Source organism: Rhea americana, unplaced genomic scaffold (genome assembly GCF_003343005.1).
Source record: "Rhea americana isolate MKP2758 unplaced genomic scaffold, rheAme1 scaffold_12, whole genome shotgun sequence".
Classification (NCBI taxonomy): domain Eukaryota; kingdom Metazoa; phylum Chordata; class Aves; order Rheiformes; family Rheidae; genus Rhea; species Rhea americana.
This window is the reverse complement of record NW_028185261.1, coordinates 2,557,460-2,581,798: the sequence shown is the minus strand read 5'-3', so window position 1 is coordinate 2,581,798 and position 24,339 is coordinate 2,557,460. Positions and strand designations below refer to the sequence as shown.

At 34.6% G+C, this 24,339-nt stretch overlaps 1 protein-coding gene across 1 annotated transcript in view; it reads left to right on the top strand.

Annotated features, from left to right (window-relative positions):
• ZNF804A (zinc finger protein 804A) overlaps nt 1–24,339 on the top strand; it is a 152,566-nt gene that overhangs the window by 92,638 nt on the left and 35,589 nt on the right. The gene's annotated exons all lie outside the window — the stretch shown is intronic.

Sequence of the window (24,339 nt, the reverse complement as noted above, 5' to 3'; positions counted from 1 at the left end):
ATACATTCTGCACCTAGCAGAGGGCTTGTGCTTAGTAGACTTGCAATGTTTAAAATGAAAAAGAGAAAAAAGCCTCAAGAATTAAAAAAGGAAGTGCTAACAAGAAATTATTCCTAATCATGTTACAACTCCTGAGGCATAACGAAAGAATTCTGGAAAAATAAAATTGCAGGATGCAAAACCCAGGTGTCAGCTTGTCACTTTGTTACATTTCAGGTAGTTATTAAAATCATTATGCTATCAGCTTCTGAAGTTTAGATACACCAAATATAACAACTTGGTTAAATGCTCAATATTTTACAGTGAGTGAAAGAAAGGCAGAAGGGGAGGTAGGAGTTGAGAGAACTGTATGTTTTCAAGGTACCCTGAAAAGTCGTCTTCCCATCAGAATGCAACACAGAGGCACGCATACACAAACCAAGGTCTGAGCGTAAGTATGGGATGAATTAAGCATACATCGCTCAATAAAATCTCAATCTTTTCATATAGAATATGATACTACAAATGCAGCTACCTACATGTCTACGTAATTCAGAATAAAGGTTTTATTGAGATCTTCTAATAGTACAGCACAGTACATGTGATTTTGGAGCTCTAAATCTAATGTTATTGATACTGCTTTTTTTTGTCGGGAAATTAACTTAAAATAATATGAATTGCTATATCCATAAAGTTATTTAAAATACTTAGGGTTAGATGTCAAGAGTTAATTTCTTACTGGGGCAAAGTTGAGGAACTGGGCTGAAGTTACATCAGATTTATATTTGTACACAGAACAATTTGATTCTTGATTGCTACAAAGACTAGTTAGTAAAAGTCTGAAATGTGTTTCTTGGTTAAAACAGCAACGTACAGCATTGCTACAGTAACTATATAAACTAGTCAGTGAGAAGACTGAAGGCAATTTCCAAAACTATAAACTGGAAAAATGACCAGCCATTTAGTTTCAAAGAATTAATCTTCCCCAGATATCTTATGTTGTCTCCATGAAAAAGTGAAGAATGAGAAAAAACATAATTTCTCCAATACTATACAGTTCTAAATACATTATGTCTTTGCAGTGTCTTTCTCTTTTTCTTCAGAACCAGGACTTTTTTTTTGTCTCTGCCCTGGGAAAAATTTTAAGGCTATTGCTGCAGAAACTGCCAGTGGCACCCTTCCTAATTTAGGTATAGTGACTTTATAAGACATTAATTTCAGTATGCAGAGTATTTCTGTGGAGTATCAAAGTTCAATGAACTCATCYAACCACTAATTTGAGGGTAGCTGCTTTATAAGGCAAAAAACTTCACGTGATCTGGAGTTTCTCATTGTTCTCAGCCTCAGAATCCAAGCAGACAAATCAAGTTGTAGCGTTACTCAAATCTAGAATTCAAATAGAAAATGATGAATGTCAGTTTTAAAGCCTGCATATCACAAGACCATCTCTCGCTAGCAGGATAGTAGTGACAAATTTGTGCACAGTACAGTTAGGAATTTGTTTAGATGACCTGCAGTCTGTTGACACATGGCGGCTACATGAAAGAACGAAGCAATGAATCTTGCAGTCTAGAAGCTAGATGAGACTAGAAGTAAGAGCTGCTGTGTTCCTATTCATCGAAGCCTGATACGTGTGTTGACTGGCTGTGCTGCACTACAGCACTGGGTGAACAAACTAGAGCAATGTGTTCATGATCTCTCTGCTAGGAACCAATATAGAAAGCCCTAAAATGGGTGTGTGTATGTGTAAGAAAAATAAGTCTCTAGGTCTGTGGAATGCCTTAGCAGATCAATTTAGCTGTAAATGTTTGACTTTATTTATTGTATTGACTTTAATCACATGAATGGGACACGTTGCAATTTCTTCTTTGTTCATGTTCTAGTTTCTTTGCATGAGCTTTGGTATTTGTATATCAACAAGAACACTTGGTATTCTGAATTTTCCCTAAAAGAAAAGGAATGAAAATATGTGATTTAGGCATTCAATCATAATCATGGAAAATGAAGAGTAGAAAATGAACAGGCAACAATGCATATATTGAGAAATATTTCRTACATAGTGGAGTAATAAGAAAAACAATTTAATTTGTAAATAGAAAAATAAACTATAAATACAGAAATCTTTTTTTGTGACTTTCTGCAGTCTGTGGAGGTCATTGCAAGTTCTGCTATGTATATAAAATTTGAGGGAAAAATACAAACTTAGAAATTAGGGCATCCGAGAAATGTGAATAGATGTTGAGCATTCTCTAGTTTTATTTTCTTCTGACTGGCAATTCTTGATGTATCACAATATAATTTATCAAGATAGATATACACACTTTGGTGAAAGATCTGAGTCAAAGAATACGTGCATCATTTACTCTTTTGAGGATAACTTATTGAAGAGATTATGGAGATGCRAATATCAAAGCATTCTTTTTCATCCATTCAAAGCATCTTTGTAGGGCTTATCCTTTCCTTCTGTCTGGGCATATGAGTCATTGAGACCACATTTTGTAGATATGTCTGTAAATTTGTTAAGTCCTTGCTTGAAAGAATGGAAGTTGATATTATTAACAGTAATACAATAGGATGTTATTAGAATTATAAGGGTGGAAGGAAATCTAGATAAACTGTTCTGTCCAGTGGGAACATTAATCTAGTGTAGTATCGTAGATATTTATTTCATGTCTTCCCTACTTGCCAGCTAGTGAGTTAGTCTGTGAGGAGATTAAAAGTTATGCATCCTATAGAGCAAAAAAAATCTACTGCCCTCTCTGTATCTCTTCTCTTTTTTTTTATAGTGAGCTAATATTATTTTGACAGAAAAAAAATTTTTTCTCCCATAAAACTGTTGTAATTTTGTCCTTCTCCCACAGGAAAATGTTTTACAGTAAGTCATCCTTTCTTACATATAAGAAATTCAACTTTCTATGAATCTATGGTTTAATTTTTTTGTCTCTTTTTTTTAAAAAGCATTTAACACATATGGATATAAATTATTAATATATCCACAAGTCCAAAAAATTATTCAAGATATTCTTCCTTCTGTGATATACTATCATAGTTAAAGCAAGCAAATGTTTATATTCATAGCAACAATGTTTTCACTTAAAGTAAAGATGATAATTCTGGTGGGCAGAGACAAAAAAATCCCAAATCTTGACACCAAGCTGATCCATTTGCTCATTAAATGGAATGTTTTTTTCATTCTCTAATTTAACCTAGAGAAAACCACAACATTCAAGCCTGAAGTTCTTAGTTCAGCAACAAAATTTATGTGTGTCCTTGTCCAGACATTTTTTGTTGTTATATTTTTGCATATCTTGTATTCTGATTACATTTGACTTWTTCTACATTGTATTCTTAAAAATGCATAAGGAAGCAACATAATATCTATGCATTTTAAAAACTGCTCAGTTTCCAGGTTCCTCTGAACTGAATGTGGCAGGGAAAAAGGTAACATTACTATTTCTTTCTGTTTATGCCTGATGTGYAAGGCCTTGTTGATCTCATTTGCCTAGGCAGGAATGCTTATCTTAAATCCTATTGGGAACTTATATTTGTGTGTGTCAGAAGCAGTAAGAGGTAGAAATGATCAGAGTGGACATTAAGTTTTTAGTGATAGCTATTAGCTATATGATTTATTTTCCTTGTATAGTCTAAGGGAAATACTTTTCCCCTTTTTTATTAAGATACTTTTAAAATGGACATTTAAGGGTGTTATATAGAGACCACCCTCAGGAAGGTTATTGCTTATCTGCTAGACACTCCTCAGACACCAGCTGAGATTCAAATGGGTGTCCAGTCTGACCCTGAAGAGTGACCTGTTTAAGCAAGTGAAATGCACCAGGGCTGAARGCAGTCGCAGGGGCTGTTGCAGTCGCTGAGCACGTCAGTGTCAAAGCTGGAAGAACCTGKTTTCCTCGCTTTTACAGCCTTGTGCAGGTGACCAGACTGCCTACTACAACGTTACATTWAGTCATAACGATCAAGAAAATGGCTTTTCAATATGCAAGTTCTCATTATAGCCCATGGCTATCAATGCTTGAGAAGAATGTAACTGGCTCTATTTGAGTTGGTGAAGTAACTCAGATGAGCATGTAGTAGATAATATTACGCATACATCATCAGAATATATTCTGCAGTACTAGAGAGAAAGCGTACTTGAATCCAACAATGCAGATTCTGGGAGATAAACAAAAAAGCCATCAGTCCGTCTGGATTTTACACCTTCTGTCCTTCTGGCTCCTTTTAACTGCATTTTGGAAGGCTGAGTGTTGTACATACAGCTCAAGGACTTTTGGGTTGGYTGGTTGTTTTCCGAATATATGTGATAAATGTGTACAGTTTTGTACTTATTAAGGAACTATCAAAGCAAGGGGCTGTATTAACCAAAATTCCATATTGTAATGACAAAATTCTAATATAATAATTACCATTTATGTCTGTGCATAGATAATTWAAATTGAACTGAGGTAGGGCTTACAAGCTTCTTAGCTTTCTACAGAGAAAGATTTTCTACAGATGCAGAGGTAGAATTTGTGGTTATTTTTCTGAAGAAGAAACATTCCACAGGAGAAATTCTATCTTGCTGGTATATTTTTGCTGTAGGAAATGCTTATGAACACAGTATAAGGCACTGATCAGGCCTGAATTCATGTTTAGTTTCGCTAGATGAATTCTGCCTACTGTTTTTTAGACATTCACATTTCAAAGAAATGAAACCTAAGGACAGCAATAACAATTCCTTATTTGGGGACCACTTCCATATGCTTCAGGAGTTTTCTGGTGTCTCAAAAAAGAACGAATTAGATCGTTGAAAAGCCAATAATAATATGGCACAGGAGAACGCTGCTTGTGCCAGATCTTCTTTTAGTTTTTTTTAATGTATGTTTAGAAGTTGCATATTAGTTGATTGTATTTCTTAGTGATATGCTATATGCATTGCCTTAGAAATTATTTTCTCTGTTTACTGTGTCACCCTATACATGAAGCTTCATGTCATTTTTTTCATCTGAAATTAAATGGTTTGTTTAGATCTCTCTCTTCACAAATTGTCTTTTTCTGTATATTTGTACGGTCCTAAGCCCAATGAATGGACTTACTAATCTTTTGTTGTACACCCATTATTAAAGTTACTGACGTAGCAAACATTTCTTATGAAACTGCAGACATGATCACCACATGATAAATTCATAAGTTTTCCATATGGCATCTGTTTAAGAAAGCTGATTCATAACTCCTGTAAATAGCTGTCAAAGACGAAATTTTCCCCTTATCTCTCGACTAATATGAAACTGCATTCTAATACAAAATCATGCAAAGATTATAATATTACAGAAACAAATAACTGAAAAATTTTGACACTCTTCCATTAGCACTCAGACAAATTCAGCAATTGGAAGATGTGCTATTATTAGGTTCAAACTAAATCATTAGTATTTGTTGTTCGGACGTGACATGAAAATGTGCTGATTGGTCTTTATGGGAATAAATAAAGTAATAATGTGACTAGGAGTACAATGTTGCTTCATGGCTACAGTGCACACTCCACCCTTTATCTGAGTGATAAATTAAGTATGTAATTCCTGATGCTGGTTCATGTCAACAGATTGATTCAGTAGACAGTTTTGAGCTGATGCCTAACAAATCACACAAACCAGAAAAGCAAGAAGAATTAACCTTTTATTTCTGTGAGAAAAAGGCTGTAAATGGAAGGGCATGGCTGAATTTGGGGGATATGAAGTTATTCAGGAAACAACAGGTAGTGCAATGGTACCAACAGGCGATATTGGAAAAGCTGGTATAAGGTGTTTGGTTTATGTGTTCAGAGATTGCTGAAAGAAAGTTCAAATTCACTTAAGAGTGAATCTGCTCAAAAAAGTTCACTGTCCAGAAAAGAATATTTGCGTTTGCAGATGGATAAATGATGATATTAGTCACTGTATTCCTGAGTGCCTTTGTGAGTCTGGCTTGTAGGAATCTAAATTACATTTTCAAAGACCTATTGACTTTCAGTGACATTCTGGCTTCATAGCAAAGAAGAGATATGTGAATATGGGAACTTTCACACTTCTGAAGCCTTTACTCTTTTTGACTGACGCTTCCTGGAAGTGTTGGGGAAAGGAGAAAGAAAAGGGATAGAACACCATGTTGCAATGGAGTGGTATTACCCTGTAATGCTATAATTTGTTAGGGCTAGAGTTTTTTTCAGTTATTTCCTTCGTATATAGACTAAAGTTGAGATAGGCCACACATTGTGCTTACAAATGGGAATAACATCTTTATTACATTCAAAGAAAAAACTTTATCTCATGTATCTGATTGTTTAGGTTAGAAGATTACATTTAGAAATAATTTCCTTCCCAAGGTAAAAGTTTTATAAAGTATTTCATATAGATTACTCCAAAATACGTAGAACTGAGAAGAAAATGGAAACATTTTACAAGTTTCAACCTCCAACAAAACCTGCTCACATAGAGATTAAAGTTTTCTATTAAAGYGTTAAGGACTTCATCGGTCATGAGAAAATCTATTTTAATATGCTAAAGAAGGTTTTGACAGAATCTACATCAGTTGAAAAGAAATCTGTAAAACTACTTTCTTATGATGAAGGTAAGCATGGAATATTTTATTTTGTTTAAGCAAGCTAAAATCCAAGACTGCTCTTTGTATTTACTCAGATGGTTTTGTACCAAGACCCATAAAAGGTCCAGAGGTATTCAGTTGGTAGTATTGGTTATCAGAGTATTTTTGGCAGTTCATCATTAGTTTGATTCAGGTCAGACTGGCTGAAACAAAACTCTCTGAAGTAGGCCTCATGACTGGACATTTTGYTTGGCATTTAACAACTGTAGATGATAATTGTTGTCACTGAAGCATGACTGCTTTTGTAATGAACACTTTGTGCTCATATTCTGAGTGTGTAGCTCTGTGTGTGTAGCTCTGGCTTAATCTTAAAATAACAAGCAAATCTGAAATTGAATTTATTATTCAATAAAGCTGTATTTGACAGAGGTTCTGGCTTCAACAGTTAAATATCARTGTTTTAATTACATAGCACTGAAGAGATCCTGTACAGCTCTTCTTGCAATTTAATGTATTTCTAGTTATGTTGATAACCAAATCTGAAGGACACTGTTTTGAATATAGTATATCACTTTTTTCTTCCTGCATGATGTGCTGTTCATTCATATCAGCATTATCTGATCGTACAGTGGCTTTAATGTGGCCCTTTTGTGTTCACATGAGGTTGTTCGAGTTCTTAGCCTTGCCATTGATTTTTGTCCATTGATGCCACTGATGTCACCATTCTGTTCACATCAAGTCAGTACATTCAGCAGTAGGTTGGGAGCTATTCCCTTCTCACTGGAAAAATTAAGTACAATAGTGCAGCTTTGYCTTCTGGTCCCTTTGTGCTATAATAAAGCAGGTGCACTGTATATTAATATATGCTAGGCTGCAGGGAAGTTGTAAGGCCTCTCTGACAGTAATAAATGCACATGTATTTTGGAATGTTTGGTTCAAAAATTTCCCACCAAAGCTCTGCTTTTTGACTCAGTGTGGGATAACTGGAAACCCCTGGAAAGAAATATCAGAAGTACAAAAATACATATAATCTTATATATAGTTTAAAAATAATATGTAAAGGCTGTAATCTCTTTGTAGACTCATGTTATTTAAATATTAAGTGATACAGTTTAAAACTCCTAGATCTTTAGGGAAAAAACAAGACTTGAAAGTCTTAGAACTTCGTGGTTCCAACTGTATTGGGATATATAATAAGAGATTCTTTTTTAATGTTGTTATTGTTCCAGAGCTAAGGCTATTTATTTCTCTGTAAATGTTTCAGAACTAAGTGATTGATGTCTTTCTATTTTTTTTCCCCCAAATCTTTGGGAATAGCTTAGCAGAATAGTTGTCTGGTTCAATCCAAAACAAAGCACTATTTTTAACAAACAAACAAAGAAAATAGATCAGATTTTTCAGTTTAAGAATATTGGGTTGGGGATAGCAAATGTCATGTTTTGCTGGACAGCAAATATTTTTCACTAAGCCTTTCTTCGGGAAAATTACTATGTGGGTCCTCTTTACTAAAATTTGAGAATGTGTTGGAGTGTATGTTTAAAATGTGTTGCATGGCTTCAAAAGATTTGGGAGAAAAAAAAGGAGAGGAAAAAAMCCAATTTTATTATAGTTAATTCTTGCTTGTTTCTTATTCTCCAGCTCGCTATCTTTCTGCTTAAAAACGGTGGTGAGACAAAATCTACTGAGCATGATAAATGAGAGTCAAAGAAACAATTTCAAGTCTTCTGTCAGTCTGTAAGGAGAGTAATTGAACTTGTTATACTGTTTTTATTCTTAGGTGTTCACACTTAACAGGCAGCAGGGTCCCAGACAGTAGGGTCTCATYTGCCCTCCTTCTAGACACCGAGAGGAATTTGTATCACTGGACATAGACACCAGACTTGGACTTGTAGGTTTGAGTCCTGAGTCATGTCCTTCTACTTGGAAATACCCACAGGATAACTTGTTTGGCTCCCTGATGCCAGTAGAAACTTCTATTAATTCCACTGATGTGACTAGTTTTGGTGTCATAAGTGGTGATGGTGCACCTGTTAGCAAGCGATTAGATATGACTTCAGCAATGGTTAGACCCTAAAACATAGCAGATGCACTCTCTTTGGATCTATTACTTACTTGCATGTGAGATTTCGTCTGCWGTGACTCAGCCCTCTTCTGTTCATTTTTTTCTGAGGAGGTGTAGGGGATTTCTCCTCCTGCACACATCCTTTGCTGTGCTTGGTTTTGAGAAACAAAGACTGAAGCAAGAGTCAGAGAGCTTTGAAACTGTTCTGAGCGATGCTGCATCCTGTCAGTGCTGGCTTGTACAAACAGTGCTTGTAATAGAGATCCATTTTGTAATTGCTGAAAAAAGCCACAAAGATACGCTTCAAAATACACTTTTATACTCTTGTTTTCCCGTTTATATGCTCACACGCACAGAAGCGCACAAACACAGGACAGCGATGTTCTCTTTTGTTTCTTTTGGAGATTGATACAATTTTTCAGGTCATGGTTTTCCAGTCATACTTCAAAAATTTTAGTTTGTGGGATGTATTTTTAGATGCAAACAGCTATTTAAATGTACACTAAAAGAACTTCCGTTTTCACTTACACTGTTGAACAGTTCTTAATTTATAACTTTTCTTTCTGCTACTTTCTGTGGCTTTATAACTTTTAAATGGAATTTGAAYATATTTTATATTGTAATTTTTTCTGTGGTATATAGTTATGTCATAAAGAACAAGATTATGAATAGAATTAGGTGAGGGAAAATTATTAATGAAAAAAGCTTCATGCTAGTAAATTTTTCACTAATTTATGAGGTAAAATAATGTAGGAAAGCTTTATAAAAGGTAAATGAATTTCTATTAAATTATTCTATTCTCTTTGCCTTTAAAATTAAGCATTCAATGTTGTCATTAAAAGCCCCATATTTTCTTGTTTTCAGGCTCTGGCTTACTATTAAAGGCAAAAGTAGAACAGTAAGGCTCAATAAACAGAAAAGAGTGAAAACTATTCCTGTTACTTTTCCAGGAGCTGTTATTTTAAGCTGTTAATTTTAAATCTAACTACTTCCTGTAAGATACTTCCAAATTGGACATACTTGACATATAAAGAGTATGTGTACATAAAACATCTGAACTAACCTCATAAAAGGTGAGGTTCTGTCAGTCTTGTATAGGTTGTTCTCCTAAAGACATGGATGGCAGTTTTGAATATTTGATAGCTCTTAAAGGAAGTCAGATAGGGAAAATACATCAGTATCATGCAGTTATAGGGTTTTGTATGGTTCATATCCGTTAGGGTTCTTCAGTATGTTTCCTCTCAGAAGTTATACATGTAGTGTTGAAATACTTGTTCAAAGAACAAAAATACTATCCTCTGGTTTAATATAGGAAGGCCTTGGTTTTGAGTGCACCAGGATATTTGTGAGCATGGGTAATTTTGCAGGTTGTAGTTCAGTTAACACAGCCTCCTTGGTTTTTATGTGGTGGTCATAAAACAGATAGAGCTGCTGTCTGTTTTTCAAATTTCAGAAAAGTGTTTTAAGCACCTTTGTAATTTTAAGCCAATGATTTTCATAATGCATGATGTTCTGCATAGTGGAGCCACATAAATGGCTTTGAGATGGAGTTTTTCAGCTTTTGTTCTAAAGCCTTTGAAGAAGGTAGTTGCATATGAAGAAGGAAGAATAATAAATTATTGACCTGAATGAGCAGTGTGTCCACTTCTAAAGAGTAGTAGAGACAGCAGATGGAATCTGAAGGAAAACTAGAATGAATCTGTTCTTTTTCCCTCAGCACTCCTGTAAACTCTGGTTACTTGAAATCTGGAAAGCTAGCACACCTCTAGTTAGCTCTAAGGGCTGATTACTGAGCTGAAAATGCAGAAGAAACTACATACGAAATACTGGGCAGACATGTCCAGCATTCTCAAGAAAAGACTACGTAAAAGCAGGATCCACTAATTCTTTTCTATGTGCTTTCCAAGGACATAAACTGTCATTCTTAGTCTGCCAAAAAATTTTGCCCTATTATTATTTTTTTTTATGGCTTCTCTTTGTTTGTACCTTCTCTTTGTTTAAGAGAAGATTGATAGCAGATTTATCATTCATTAAATTCTCATATCAAAGTTAAAAGAATGTTGCATTTATTTTAGTTTTAATCTGTTTTCAATTAGAATGACCWTTTCTTGGCTTCGTATTAAAATCCTATTCTTGAAAAATTTATGTTTTCCTCCAGGATGCGTGTATTGATTGTTATTTGCTGGGTAGTTGTGTGGTATTTGTTCATAACTGAAAATACAGTAGGCAAGAAAACCGTTTTTAAAGCCTGATCTAAGCCTGTGACATCTTTATTTTGCTGCATTATGTATTCACCCTTATAATTATGTAAATAGAAGCACAGTACTTTTTAAAGAATCAAAAATAAAATTAATATTGGCAGAACCGGTATGAATCAGCCTTTAAAGTTCTGGGTTAATCCACCTCACATGTATTCCGTCTGATACAGGAGCGCAGTCATGACCACAGTGCCATGGCTTTCGATGGTCACGGTATAAAACTCTGATTTTGATCACAATAGTATCTACACAAACCCCAACCAAGAACCAGTTTGGTTTTGGTTTTTAATGCTGAAAGTAAGAAGTTTCTCCTCTGGACCCTTTTCTTTTCTTTTCTTTTTTTTTTTTTTTTAATATTACATAAGCAAGACTCAAGAAAATAAATCTTAGATTAGAAGGAAAGAGTTAAGATTATAAAGAGTTATATAGATTGTGGAGGGTGACAGAAGATGTCATTATTGATTTTCTGTCACTTTTATGTCTGACCTTTTGAATTCTAGCTGGTGTTCTTAAGAGGATTTAGCTTGTAACCAATTAAAGATATCACAGAACAATTGCTGACTCATTATGAGAACTGGCTGAGCTTGTGTTTTGCTATCAGCACAGGCTTATTGTACACAGGGATATTGTTGTTATCCTGTCATTAGTTGATTTAATGTGATTCCTCAGGTAAGACTAAAAAGAGTTTATAAAGACAAGGTTATATTACTTATAAGTACTAACTGATTTTTATATACAATTCATATAGTTTTAAGCTTTGGYTTGTAAAATTCAAATTGCGAAGAGATTAAAATAGAGCGAAATTCTTGATAAAACAATGCTTACAATGAAATGAGCCATTAAAATGCATGTACAGGCTTTAAAAGTTCACCAGCACTGTTGTAGATGAAATTGGAAAAAATGTAGTGCTTTGTCTTCATTTAACCTCTCCTGGCAGCATCTAAACAGAAAACTTTAATATGAACTACTAGTTCTGAATAACTTTCCACCTTGTTCTTCTGAAGCAAATTGGTTGTCTGAAGTGGTTAAAAGACTCATCAGCATGAAATATTTTACTGGATGATGGAATCCAGTTTGGACGAACGGTTATAACTTTTCCATGGATACASAGAATATACTATCTTGCAATGACAAAGCATAAATTTCTTTAGCTCAATTTYTTTAGCATATTCTTTCAAGAAACAAGGCATAGTAGTTATTGTGTGGTACACCTGTGCTAACTTAGCATATTTTAAAATACCACAGAATAGTGATCTGAAATAGCTGGAAGACTGACTATTAGGGGTGGGAGGAAACATTAGATACACTGTGATGAGCATTGCTGACCACAAGCTGTTATCACTTTCATGCTCTTTCTTTCCACAGCACTTGGACAGTAAAGACAAGCTTGATGCACTTTTCTGGTAAGGTCATAATTAAAACTGTCTAGATTTTAGACATTAGCCTAAGACTGTCTGCTGTGCTGACAGTTTTTTGTAACACTGGTGTTTCTTAATCTCACGTTTTTTCATGGGCCATATACATAGAGATTTGTAAGATTGATCATGGCCCTGATAGTTTGCCCAGTCCATTTGTATTCCCACAGGAGATTCATCAACACAATAGATCATTCTAGCTACAAAATAGCATATTTTAAGGCTGATTTCCGAACTGAGGTTTATGCTGCCATATTATGTATTTGTGCAAGTAAACATACATGTGTGTATACAAGAAATAGAAAATCCATTTCAATCTAATTTTATAGAGAAGTAAATACTTCAAAGTTTTAAATGTTACACGTTTTATGACCATAGAGGATAGACATCTAAYGAACACCATGAAAGAAGAAAAGACCATAGTGTGAGCATGTTGTTAGCAAATGTTAGAGAATCCACACTTACTCTTGAAACAAAAGTGCAAAGAAAATCAGACTTCACTGGTACAGTTGCTATCTGAATTCTCTATTTTGCTAAAGACCAGTTAAGTCCTAGATCCAGAGACTTCAAGGTTTGGAAAAATTTTTACAGATATRAATAGAAAAGGAGAGAGGGAGAGAGAGAGACACTGTCATTTCTCTTTGTGTCTGCTCATTGCTACTGCAGGATCAATATTTTAAGTACTCCTAACAGGTCTCTGTATCCAGATGCTTTTTTTTCTGAGCCATCTTGTTTGCGTTAGTAGAATCATTTTTTTCTGTAAATAACTATTTTAGTTCAATATTAGTGTTTGTTATTATGCTATTAACTGTAGATAAACTGTAGTCCTGCAAATCTGACTCCTATATCAGCAACAAATATTCTAACTTCTTAACAAAATGGTTTCTGTCCTTAGCAGGTTCAGAAATGCTGATTTCACATACATTTCACAGATTCTTCATGCTAGGAAAGCATGTTGTGCATCAAGTAGTTTCCATGGTGCTGAGAATTTTTCATTTGTTTATTTCTTCATGGCAGCTGCAGCTCATTTTAACTAAAAAGAGAAAACTTCTGCTGGGCAGGGGTGGCTTAAAGCTAGCTAAGAGCTGCGTAATCCAAGAATATGAAAGAAGTCAGTGCTTGTATGTAAAAATTCTGTTTTTCTTACTGAATGCCTTGAGCTCAGCATTAATACTAGAATCTCCTCAGTATACATTTCTGTCTAGCTTGTTCTGCCATAACTTACCTCTCCCTTCCAAATTTTTTTTTTTTTTTTTTTCCTGATGGTATTGCAGGATGCTTGATCCTCAAGGTCATGCTTTTTTTTGTAACTGGTGAGTGCTTTACAACCCTGGGAACTTCTCCTGCATGAAGATTAAGTAAAGACCTATAGATCTATAGCTCTGTGGAAGCCTGAAATTACACATTTATCAGATGAAGCACAAAATTTTAGCAGACTTGGAGTTTTTTTTTTGGTTCTCACACTAATTTTTTTTTTTGGACCTTATACTTCTGCTCTTAGCTGTGACCCCTCCTTGATAYAGCCTTTCTTTGCCAGCTCTTTCACTTGCTCTGCATCTCCTGTGACCAGTCTATTATTTGTACTAGAATGAGGATGATAGAGCTGCCCATTACTTAACCAGATATGTGAACTGATTCAGTTTTTAATTAAATGCATATGTATATCCTCTGAAGAAGTATTTTTAGCCTAAGTCAGCTTGCTGATCTAACTGAATGTATGCTCCTGCAAACGACTGTGCTGACACAATCATTAGGGGAGAAGTAGCTAGGAATACATGAGAAAACTTCCTGTTGAGGAGATGATACTGAGAATCATACTCTTAAAACTTTTGTCTGACCTATTTTCTGTTGATAGTCGCTAAAACAATGGGAACCTCTAGGGACTGCTCAAATAGAAATGGTTAGTAATTAAGGTATATGGAATACTTTTTATGGTGTAGTTTTAAATTTATTTGCAGTTTCAATTTATTGCTATTTATGTTTTACCAGGAAAAACTAGATATCATTGTGTTAGCATTGCTTATATTAGCTTTTTGTTTTAGCATTTCTCTCTCTGATAGTTGCTTTGAACACTGCAGGTTTGTGATAGATCGGCAAAAGTACTTTGGTTGTATCTTATTTTCCTGTCTTGCCTTGAACTTTAGTGAATCTTTATTGAAAACATATTTAACAAAATTTTTCTTAAACTGATGTTATGGCAACATTACATTCTCTATAGTTTTTCTGGGCATGAGGTGTTTTTGACAAATCCCTGTGTACAAAATGGGATGGAAAACAGAGAAAATTGGAGAAGTGTGACTAACTAAGGACCATTCTAAATGTATTGTTTATGCTAATGTGTGGATTAAAGTACTATTTTTGGGGAAGTTTTGAGTATTCTGTGGACAGAGCTCATTTTCTTTGTATCTGTTTCAATACAGTTCACATTTATTGACAATGCAAAGTAAATACTGTATCTGCATTTATTCCGGTGTCATTCAGACAGCACTTCTGGCAGTAAAGCAGTTTAGAGTGCTGCCACACTCCTGACACCTTTTTAAGAGTCTCCTTGAGAATGTTATTAGGGAGAAGAGCCAGTCATTCTTACATGTTTTCCGTCAGCACTCTTGTGTTATATGTTGTATATGTAACACAAATATACATATATTTTATATATGCATTATATATAGTGTGTTAGAAATTTCAGTTTTGCTATCCTCATTTCAGTGCTTGTTGCTGAGCGCTTGCCTAGATAGACAACAGAGAGAGAGAGAGAGAGAGAAAGAGAGAGAGAGAGAGAGAGAGAGAGAGAGAGAGAGAGAAATGTTTTTGCATGCCTTTTCGGTACGTGGTGCTCTCAGCTTCAGAACCATAGTGCCATAGGATGCTGTGACACATGGCTGTAGCACAGTTCTTTGTTCTCTCCCCTTTCTCTAAGCAACAGTGAAGTGCATCTAATCAACATCAATCTCCCTCCCTCCCTTTGGCCAGGAGATGGGGTGAAAACCAGCATACTTTCAGGCTTTTGTGCACTTAAGAGTCTTAAGTGGTRTTTTTATTAATCTTCTACTGTCCATCTTTCCCTTTTATTGTAATCATTGGGTATCAACTATTCAGTTTTATGACCTAAAGTCTTCAAAACTTAAGTATGATGATTCACATAAAGCAGCTATTGTCATGAGTTGCATCTATTATGTAACTTTTTATATAAGTAGGGGTCATAGGAATGATAAATGCTCTGTCTGCCGTTCGTTTCTCACAAAACTAAAGAAGTGTGATAAACTAATTTAAGAGTATTAAACAAAAGATATTTACCATGGGTCAGATTAAGTGAGATCTGCCTAGACATGGATTTTCTCCTCCAGAAAATCCTCCTCCATGACTCCTGTGGTATGTTCTGATACTGTATTTAGTGCTGCTTCACCAGCAGCTCGACTTTACCGAGAGTCATTCAGAAGTTCACAACACTGTTACATTTTGGAGAGAGCAAAGACCAGGTCCATCTCATCTTGAAGACAATATATCTGAGTTTAAGAATACAATAAGCTCACTTATAATTTAGATAGTTTAGACCCCCCCAAAGTAAGTCAGAATTCCTACAGATCTGTTCTCATGCTTTATCAGCTTACAAAACTTTTACAGTTTCCGATACGTAAAGAACATTATTTTCAAAAATAGTCCGTGCATTTGAGAACATTGATCTACTTTCTCAATGTAATCTTACTATGTCTTTTCAGTTAGACTGACCATCTCCTGATTATGCTTATGAGGAATATGTTGAATCAACCCCAAATTAGAAGGTGRATGTTTACAGCAAAAACTGCAGTTCTTTGAGATTCATTGCCATGCATTCTGTGATCAGCCTGTAACCCTGTTCTCAAACACCCACGTTTTCCACTGCCAAGAAAGCTGACAGTCGGTTGATCCCACTTCCTCTAGCTGTTTGGGAAAGACAGAGACTGGGTGACTGGGAGTTAYGTGCACATGATGAGTGAAATGTGTTTGTATGGCATAGTTACTGTAAAGARAAGCCAGAACAATGGACCCTTACGTTAGAAAAGAAAAGAAACCCAGGCTTTTATAGTAAAAAAAATTAATATTAGAAATCTACTGTGTTTCCATGCTTCCAAGTCCCCTTGGACTAAGAAACATGTCATGCATATCCATGATGACAAATTTGAAATGTTGATTTTTATATCCTGAAAGGACAGAATTCCAGACTGTCTAGTATTAGCAACCTCTATTTTCATCACTGTAAGTCTGTATTTTTTTCGTTTTCTTTTTCGTTTTCTTTTTCGTTTTCTTTTTCGTTTTCTTTTTCGTTTTCTTTTTCGTTTTCTTTTTTCTTTTCTTTCTTTTCAAGGACTCTTTCTCCATGGGAAATATAAACTTAATTCCATTTCCAGTTCGCATAGACTTTTTCTGTGGGCTTCTGAGTAATTTTGTCACGCTCTTGGACCGTGCATTTTTTTCACYTTTTTCTGTCCAGATGCAGTCTTTTTCTGACTATGGTGGCACTGAGAAATTGAGGATTAATATTAGGAAAATAAATATGTAGTGTATCATAGTGCAACCTAATRCAAACCTGAAGTTCATTCATATTCATAGCTGGTCAGCTGAAGGAGTTGAATAGTCAAATTCTTAGGGTTGTTCTTTATCACAAGACAACTCCTAAAATATATGATGAGTTCCATTTAATAACCAGATATCTGTGTGGGAGATGCTCCTTTTTGGTGAGATAAGTGTTTGCTATCTGCTTCCAGTACTTCTAGGGCAGAAACATACAACCCTGCATATGAGTATTTTAGACCTGCCAGTTATAAGGTATCTTTTCAATGACTTGATATTTGCGTGCTTGTGGCACATAACTTCAAAACACATAAAGTAAGGCTAGTAATGATGGGTCCCTGCAGCTACAAAAGGGTAGTAAATCTGCATGAAAAGATTTAATGGTCTGGAAAACCATAGTGAAATGGAATCAGTAAAAGGGTCTGTACTGAGCCTTCTGCTGGGATTTCAATGCGCATTTACTTCAGTAGGCATCATTCTAAGCTCTGTAGTACTTTGTTCGTAACAAACATGTCGACTGTGAAAGCTCGGGGGRTATATTTAATTTAGTATATAGGTTTGAGACTTTATCAGTAGGGCAGCATTTTGGACCACGTTTTGGAGTCATTGATTTATATTTAAAGAAGGGAAAGTTCTCTATTCAAAAGCACAACAGTTTGCAGTTTTAACCAGTCAGCAAGAAATAGTGTTCTTGAGAGGAATTAAATGAGAAAGATCTTTAATTCCATTTGAAAGATGGTTATATTCCATTTTGCTTTAATTTTTGCAAAAACAAACAAACAAAAAAAAAACCAAAAAACAAAAAATATAATTAGAAACAGAAAAGAAAAAAATRTAACAGAAATAATGTTTGAATGCAAGAAGAACACTATGGAGGATCATGATAAAAAACTTATCTTTGCAGAAAAAAAAGTTACTGCAGTCAAACACAGCAGCCAAAGCTAGGAAAACTGAACTTTTGATAATCGCCAAGAGCTCCAAATCTGGAAATACAGATAGACAGACTTCAGTGTGTAAGTTGTTCCATTGATGAATCACATATTAAAAGTTAAGAATATGTATGCAATTAGCTCCAATTTTGTTTCCCTAGCTTTCTTTTTCTTTTCTTGTTGATTTCTTCTGTATTGTTGTTGTTATTTTTGTGCCTSATAATTGGGTTTGTGTGATATTTGAAACAAAGGTATGTGCTGGTATGAGACATAAAAAAAAGTCTCTTGGCTGAAGATACCCTGTTCTTAACAGTACTGGCTTAAAGGAGCTCAAGGAGCCACCTGCAGCGCGGAAGAGTTTAGTAGGCTGGACTGCCATTTAGTTSAAGATGAAATCATAGCACACTTAACTGGCAATTTTTACTAGGCTGAAAACTAACTCCACAAACAGATTAATGCTTGAATAGCCGTAGAGCAACATTTCTACTCAAGTTAAYGGCTACCAGTCAATTGGCAGTCTTAACTTGAGGTAAAATAAATGAACTCCCCTTTCCCTAGCCTGTGCCCTTTATCAGYTTATGAAATGACTTATGCAATGTTATCATACTGTCTTTATATTGAGAGCTGCTGGGCATAAAGATTTAAGCTGATGCTGGTTTTGGCTTTTGTGCTGAAGATTGGTTTTCAGTCTGTATTCAAGGGTTAAAAGGCACTTATTTTATTGTGATGTAGTAAGGATCTAACATAAAATTTTGATTTTCAGAAGAGGTTAATTACATTAGATACTTAACCTGTCAATGAAATTATAATAAGTAGCTATGAAAAATTTTGGATATATATGTAAGGGAATTAAACTCCAAAAATCAACCCCAGAATTTTTTTAAAGCAAAGTTATATGCTAATTAAGGCGAGTGTCTGGACTTTTTAAGGTGGAAGAGTAAARGAGATAAATATTAGGCATGTTCTTTCCCTGTGATGATAAACATTCAGTGAAAAATAAATAAAAAAAAAAATTTAAGGCAGATCTGAGAAAACTATTTAAATGTCTAGGGATAAACTTTTCTACAGCAAAAGCTTCTTCAATTCTGTCTCATATGGACTTAAGAAGATTAGTGATAGAGATGGGATAGATTAATTTTCCTCTTACAACTAGACTTATGTTTATTTTCTCCTAAACAGTAATGAAGAGCCCTATTTTAATGGTAGTGTCCAAGCAAAACTTTGTGATAAGCACTGTCATCTTTTTAAGTGCTTGCACTGACTATAAGTAGGTTTTAAAGTACTAGAACAGAATAATTCTAGATACATGCAGAACAGTTAGTTTTAATGGTGTAAAAAAAAATAAGTGATTTTGAGTCCCAGTTAAAAATAATTACATATTTAAAAGTGCTTTAAGATAATGAGACAAAGAAATCCAATAACAAATTACTGGCTTATCATAAGCTTCCTTTGAACTTAATTCAATCTTAACATTGTAGGACCACGTTCTGTGTTGTTTGCTTTCTACTAAGTCCAACTTTGTCCCAATTCACATCCATCTCACCCTATTATCTTCAGAGAAAGTGCAAGGAGTTCAGCTGTATAAGTGTTTACATTACTAGGTATTGTTATAAATCTGGTGTTTCAAAAAATCAGAATGGTATTAGAGCAGACAACACTGACTAGAATCAATTTTAATATTTCCCTTAAATTTCACTGTTAATTAGCTTACCCTAGTGCGTACTTAAACATGACGTAGTATCTATATGATTATTAGGAAGCTGAGAAAGAATTTTATAATTATTTACACCACTTCAATAGCACTTTCAAGCACACACATAGCAGAATGCTCACTAACTTCCTTGTATATGATAAGTGCTTTGATTTCGATGAGTTGATTTTCTGCAGGTAATCTTGAAGAGAAAATAAAGGTTGGGGGGACTTTTTCAGTGTATGATGTTCAACTAACATAGGGGTCTTTTGAAGTACTACTTCTTTGTTGGGCCCGTAATTGTCTAGGACAGTAGAGCAGTGAAGAAGTGGGGTCATTATGAGTGGAAATGTCTTCCTTAACCTAAAAGGAGAATGMCAGAAGGGATCAAGAAATAAAGAAAATATGATCTGATGTTTATGACTTCTTGAGTTTTAGGTTGTTGCCATATCTCACAGTTAATGGACAAGTTTGGAATAAGGTAACCAGAAAAAATCTGACAATATTGCTGGTATTCTTTTTCCCAGCCATTCTCCTTTTAAACTTGGGTGTGAAACTGAAACTTGTTACAGATTGAATGGAAATGAATTTGTTAAAATCAATGAATAATTTGACCACTGTATCTAACTGCCTTTTGCTTTGACCTCACTGTCTTAGTGAGAACAAGAACCTTATATAGTTAGATTTGATGCTAGAGTGCATTAATATTATTAATGTATTCTGATTTTTATGTATTTGTTCAAGTGCATTCTTCAATGATATATAGATTGCTTACGGCAGAAAAAAAGTTATATRTGAAGACATTAAAGAAATCATATGTACATAGTAATACCAAGATAGATAGCAGAACAGATATTAGTAAATTCTACGTTTATACCATGAAATCTGCTTCTTCATACTGTCTTTATAATATTATAATGAGTATACCAGAAATTAAGGAACCACTGTTAATTGTGTCCATAGCCTTTCCAATTAATTGACCATGGGGATGTCTGCTCTTAATCTATGGCTTTTTTCTTTTTCACTGGATTTTTTTTTTCTTTTCCTTTTTTTTTTTTTTTTTGGTAGCAGCAAATTTTTAAGCAGCATCCTTTCATGTAAATTCAGCAATTAAATAGAATGGTTTTGTAAAAGCAAGAGAATTAACTGGAATTTTGTGACCACTTTCAAAGTATGAATTTGCACATTTGGGAACAGAAAAAAAAATGCTTTAAATATTTTTTTGAGTTGAGGTTACACTGGAGGAACTCTCGGATCTCATGTGGTCAAGTCCAGAGGATCAAACCAGAGTAGTCTAATGCTCCTCAGGGATGACTATGCCAGTAAGTTATCGTGAAGTAGGAARGGGTCTGTTCCTGTAACACATTTTACTTGGCAGTAACTACATGCCTGACCCTTTTAAGCGTACAATAAATGCAAAATAGCTTACTCCTCCAGTAAAAGGTGTTCACGTTGATTGTGGAGCAAGAATATTCAGACTTTCAGTCACTATGGAGTAGATCATACAGTGTAAACTCACATTCTATTATTTTTCTGATTAATCTTTCTGCAGACAGCAGTAGAAGTATGAGCCTGAGTATGCCTGAGAAGTGCACTCCATAAAAATATCCACTTGATTGAAGGATCAAGCTAACTTTCTAGAATTATCTATGTAAAGTGGTAAAGAAATGCTCCTGTAGTTTTCCTGCCTTCCCTTTCCTTTCACAYAATGTGATCAGAAAGTCTAGTCTAGTTAGTTAAAAGTAGCACATCTGCAGATGAAGGTGCCTCTTAATACAATTTGGCAGATGCTTGCAGTAGCATTTGCAGTGGCTTAAACATTTGGGGGATGGAGGAGATRGATTTAGGGAAATAAAGCCAGCTGATGGATGTAATCACTTAACTAGAGATCTTTCATGTAAATTATGAAAGAGAGCTACAGTGAATTACAGCTGTAGGCTTTCAGATAATAAGCCTTTCAGGAAAAAAAATAATGAAACTAAGTCATAGTCAGTTCTCAGTTTCCTCATTCAAATTTCTTTTTGAACTTCCACTATGGTTTGCAAATCTTTTGATGAAATTGAGACTAAGCTTGATCTGATTTAGCCATTGTAACTGAATTTTGGCTACTGCTTTACTCCAGGAATATTCTTCTCCAATGAGTCTCTGGGTCACTGACCGTAATCCGTTGCCTAGTATTATCAAGATCCAGCAACTATGATTTCTTACATTCAGTTTTTAGGCAGCTGTCTCTGATCAAAATTCATATAACTAGCTAAAGCCTCCTCTTCCAAGGTAGTGCTGCTCTTCACAATCAATAGAAATAATTTAATAGACGAAGAATCAGCAGTCTGTATTCTCATATTTGCATTCCCTATCCAACCTTGAAATTTGACTTTCCTCAGTTGCCAATGCTGTCCAGCAATGATAATTTATTTTTAATTCTTACTAAGCCCCGAGAATACCACAGCTGTAGGGAATCTCTAGAATTATGTATTAAGTGTTTTTTAAGCACTAGTGAAAGGTATAGGTTACACAAGAATAGATCTGTCAGTAGAGTTGCAGATTCTTTTTCAGTAGTGGCTTTGATGCGGCTGGAAAGGGGATGAAGTTTTTTGYATGCGTGTGTGCAATAAAACAGCCTGTTGTCTTGGAAAAGCCTGACCTTAAAAAAAAAAAAAAAAAATATTTGGAGAGATGGTTCAATATCATTTTTTTCCACCAAATTAAAGTCTCAGCTGGTAGTTCTAAAGGATAACATGAAGAAACTATCTTTTTGGTGTTTTATGGTTGTTTAAAGTGCCAATAATGAAATTTTTTGTTAGAAAAAATTCTTTTGTTAGAAATTATTGGATACAAATATGTTACTAATGCAGATAGATGTCTTAACAGTCCACAATTAATAGTTAATGCCTTTTGTCCGTGTTTAGATCATGAAGAGGCTCAACAGCTAGGTTGATTGACAGACGTTGCTCTTACTGTGGAAACTGTGAACGTACTTTGGAATATTCATATGCATCACACTAGTGATCATCTGCCACTGTTTGTAAAGAGGCATTGCGTTCTGCCATACTCTGCAGAGTACTTTGTGGTTACTTTATCTCACGCTCACAGTTTCACAACTCAGACGAAGATTAGTAATTGGATAAGAAAATTCTCCTGCCAGCGAAATATTATGCAACAACAAATGATGTAGGTGATAAAGCAGTTCTATAAAAATGTTGGCTTAGTGCTCTGTGGTGATTTAAAAAAATCCAAATAGTAAGAATTATTACAAAATTGTATAGGGAACAAAATGGAAGACACTAATATAGTACTGTATGGCACTCTCATATAGCTTTTCATCATGTCTTCTTTCCAGAGAGACAGATTATAATGYGAAAGGCTTTGGAGGCTGTGAAAAGGACAAGCAAAGATAATGAATGACTTGCAAATGAGGAACGACTAAATAAAGTAGAATTATATAGTTTGGAGAGAGATACCTGACAGACAAGGTGGTGGGGATTTATATAATTATGAATGGCACAAAGGGAATAAAGAATGAAAGGTTATAGCCTCTTCCAATGTAATGAAACTAGCAGAATGCAGGTTCAAAACAAATATGGTCCTTAGTAAAGGGTCGCTTTGTCTTCATTGTGTAGAATAAAATTTTACATAGATTCAAAAAGTTGATCTGATCCAGAAATGCCATTAATATGCTATTAAGGTTCGGATACTTCTAGTTTTTCAAGATTTTGAAAATCTTGTCATTTAAAACTGGAAGGGGAGGGAATGGGTRGATTCCTCCCTCGTGCATGAATCTACGGTATTTACTAGCAGTCCTGTTGCAGTGAATCATATTTAAAGTACCAGTTTGAATATTGTTGTGTATATGACTATCATTCCTCTTTTTAAATAAAAATGATTGTTAAGAAGATGTAAAATGAGATAAAAATAAAYTTTCCATTTTAAACTCCTGCAATATACTTGAAAGTAAACAACCTTTAAAATTTGCTAGCAAATAGGCTTTTTTTCTGCAAAATTAACTCAATTTTAGGTATGATGGTTATGAGATCATATTTTCATATTTTATCTTAATCTAATTGAACAAGGAAGAAAAGAGAAACAGGCATTACAGTCGATTTCAGAGAGGCCACAATGATTCATATTTTTGAAATAAATAATAATAAATACACTCCTTTGGGTATATTGTTCTTAAACAATATTTATAGCAATTGGGATTTTAAGGTGTGATTCTATCTCAGACAGACTTCTCAAAAACAGGAGTCATTTCACTGAAGATAAGTGTATTTAGCTGGTGTTTAACTCAAGATGACAGATCGTTTTCATGCTCTTTCAGAACATGCCATGTTATGGTCAATCTGTTTAGGAATATAGTAAATATTGTTTGCATGCTTTTTTGCGAATGTATAGTAAACAGAGATATGTGTCTTTCTTTCCTTCTAATATTGGATGACAAGTAAAGCTATGAAAAAYGTTCACTAAATCTCTGCTATAAAAGTGTTCAGTGTTTTTCATCTATATATGACATGGCATGATTTCTTTAATTTGTCTTCTTTTTAATAAGTATGATGCATTGTAAAAATCTGATAGCTAAATTTTTGGAGTTTGTCTATTTGCGCTCATTTTACTTAGGTGTGTTACCTACCAAATCTTTTGAGCTGTGGCTCTTTGGTATAAATTTACTTGAAAATAACCTTCAGTATAATAAATATTTGTATTTGGACAAAACCTGAGGAAATCCTTCTGTGGTGCAGCATTTGACAGAGCCCCTAAGGGAAGCTGTCAACTATATAGCAAATTGAAGTGTGCAAATCATGAGCCTCTCAGCAGATACAGTAAATATGTGCAGTGTAGCACAGCAAATATGTGAAGGCTTTTAGTTATGGAGGTGTGTAAATGTTTA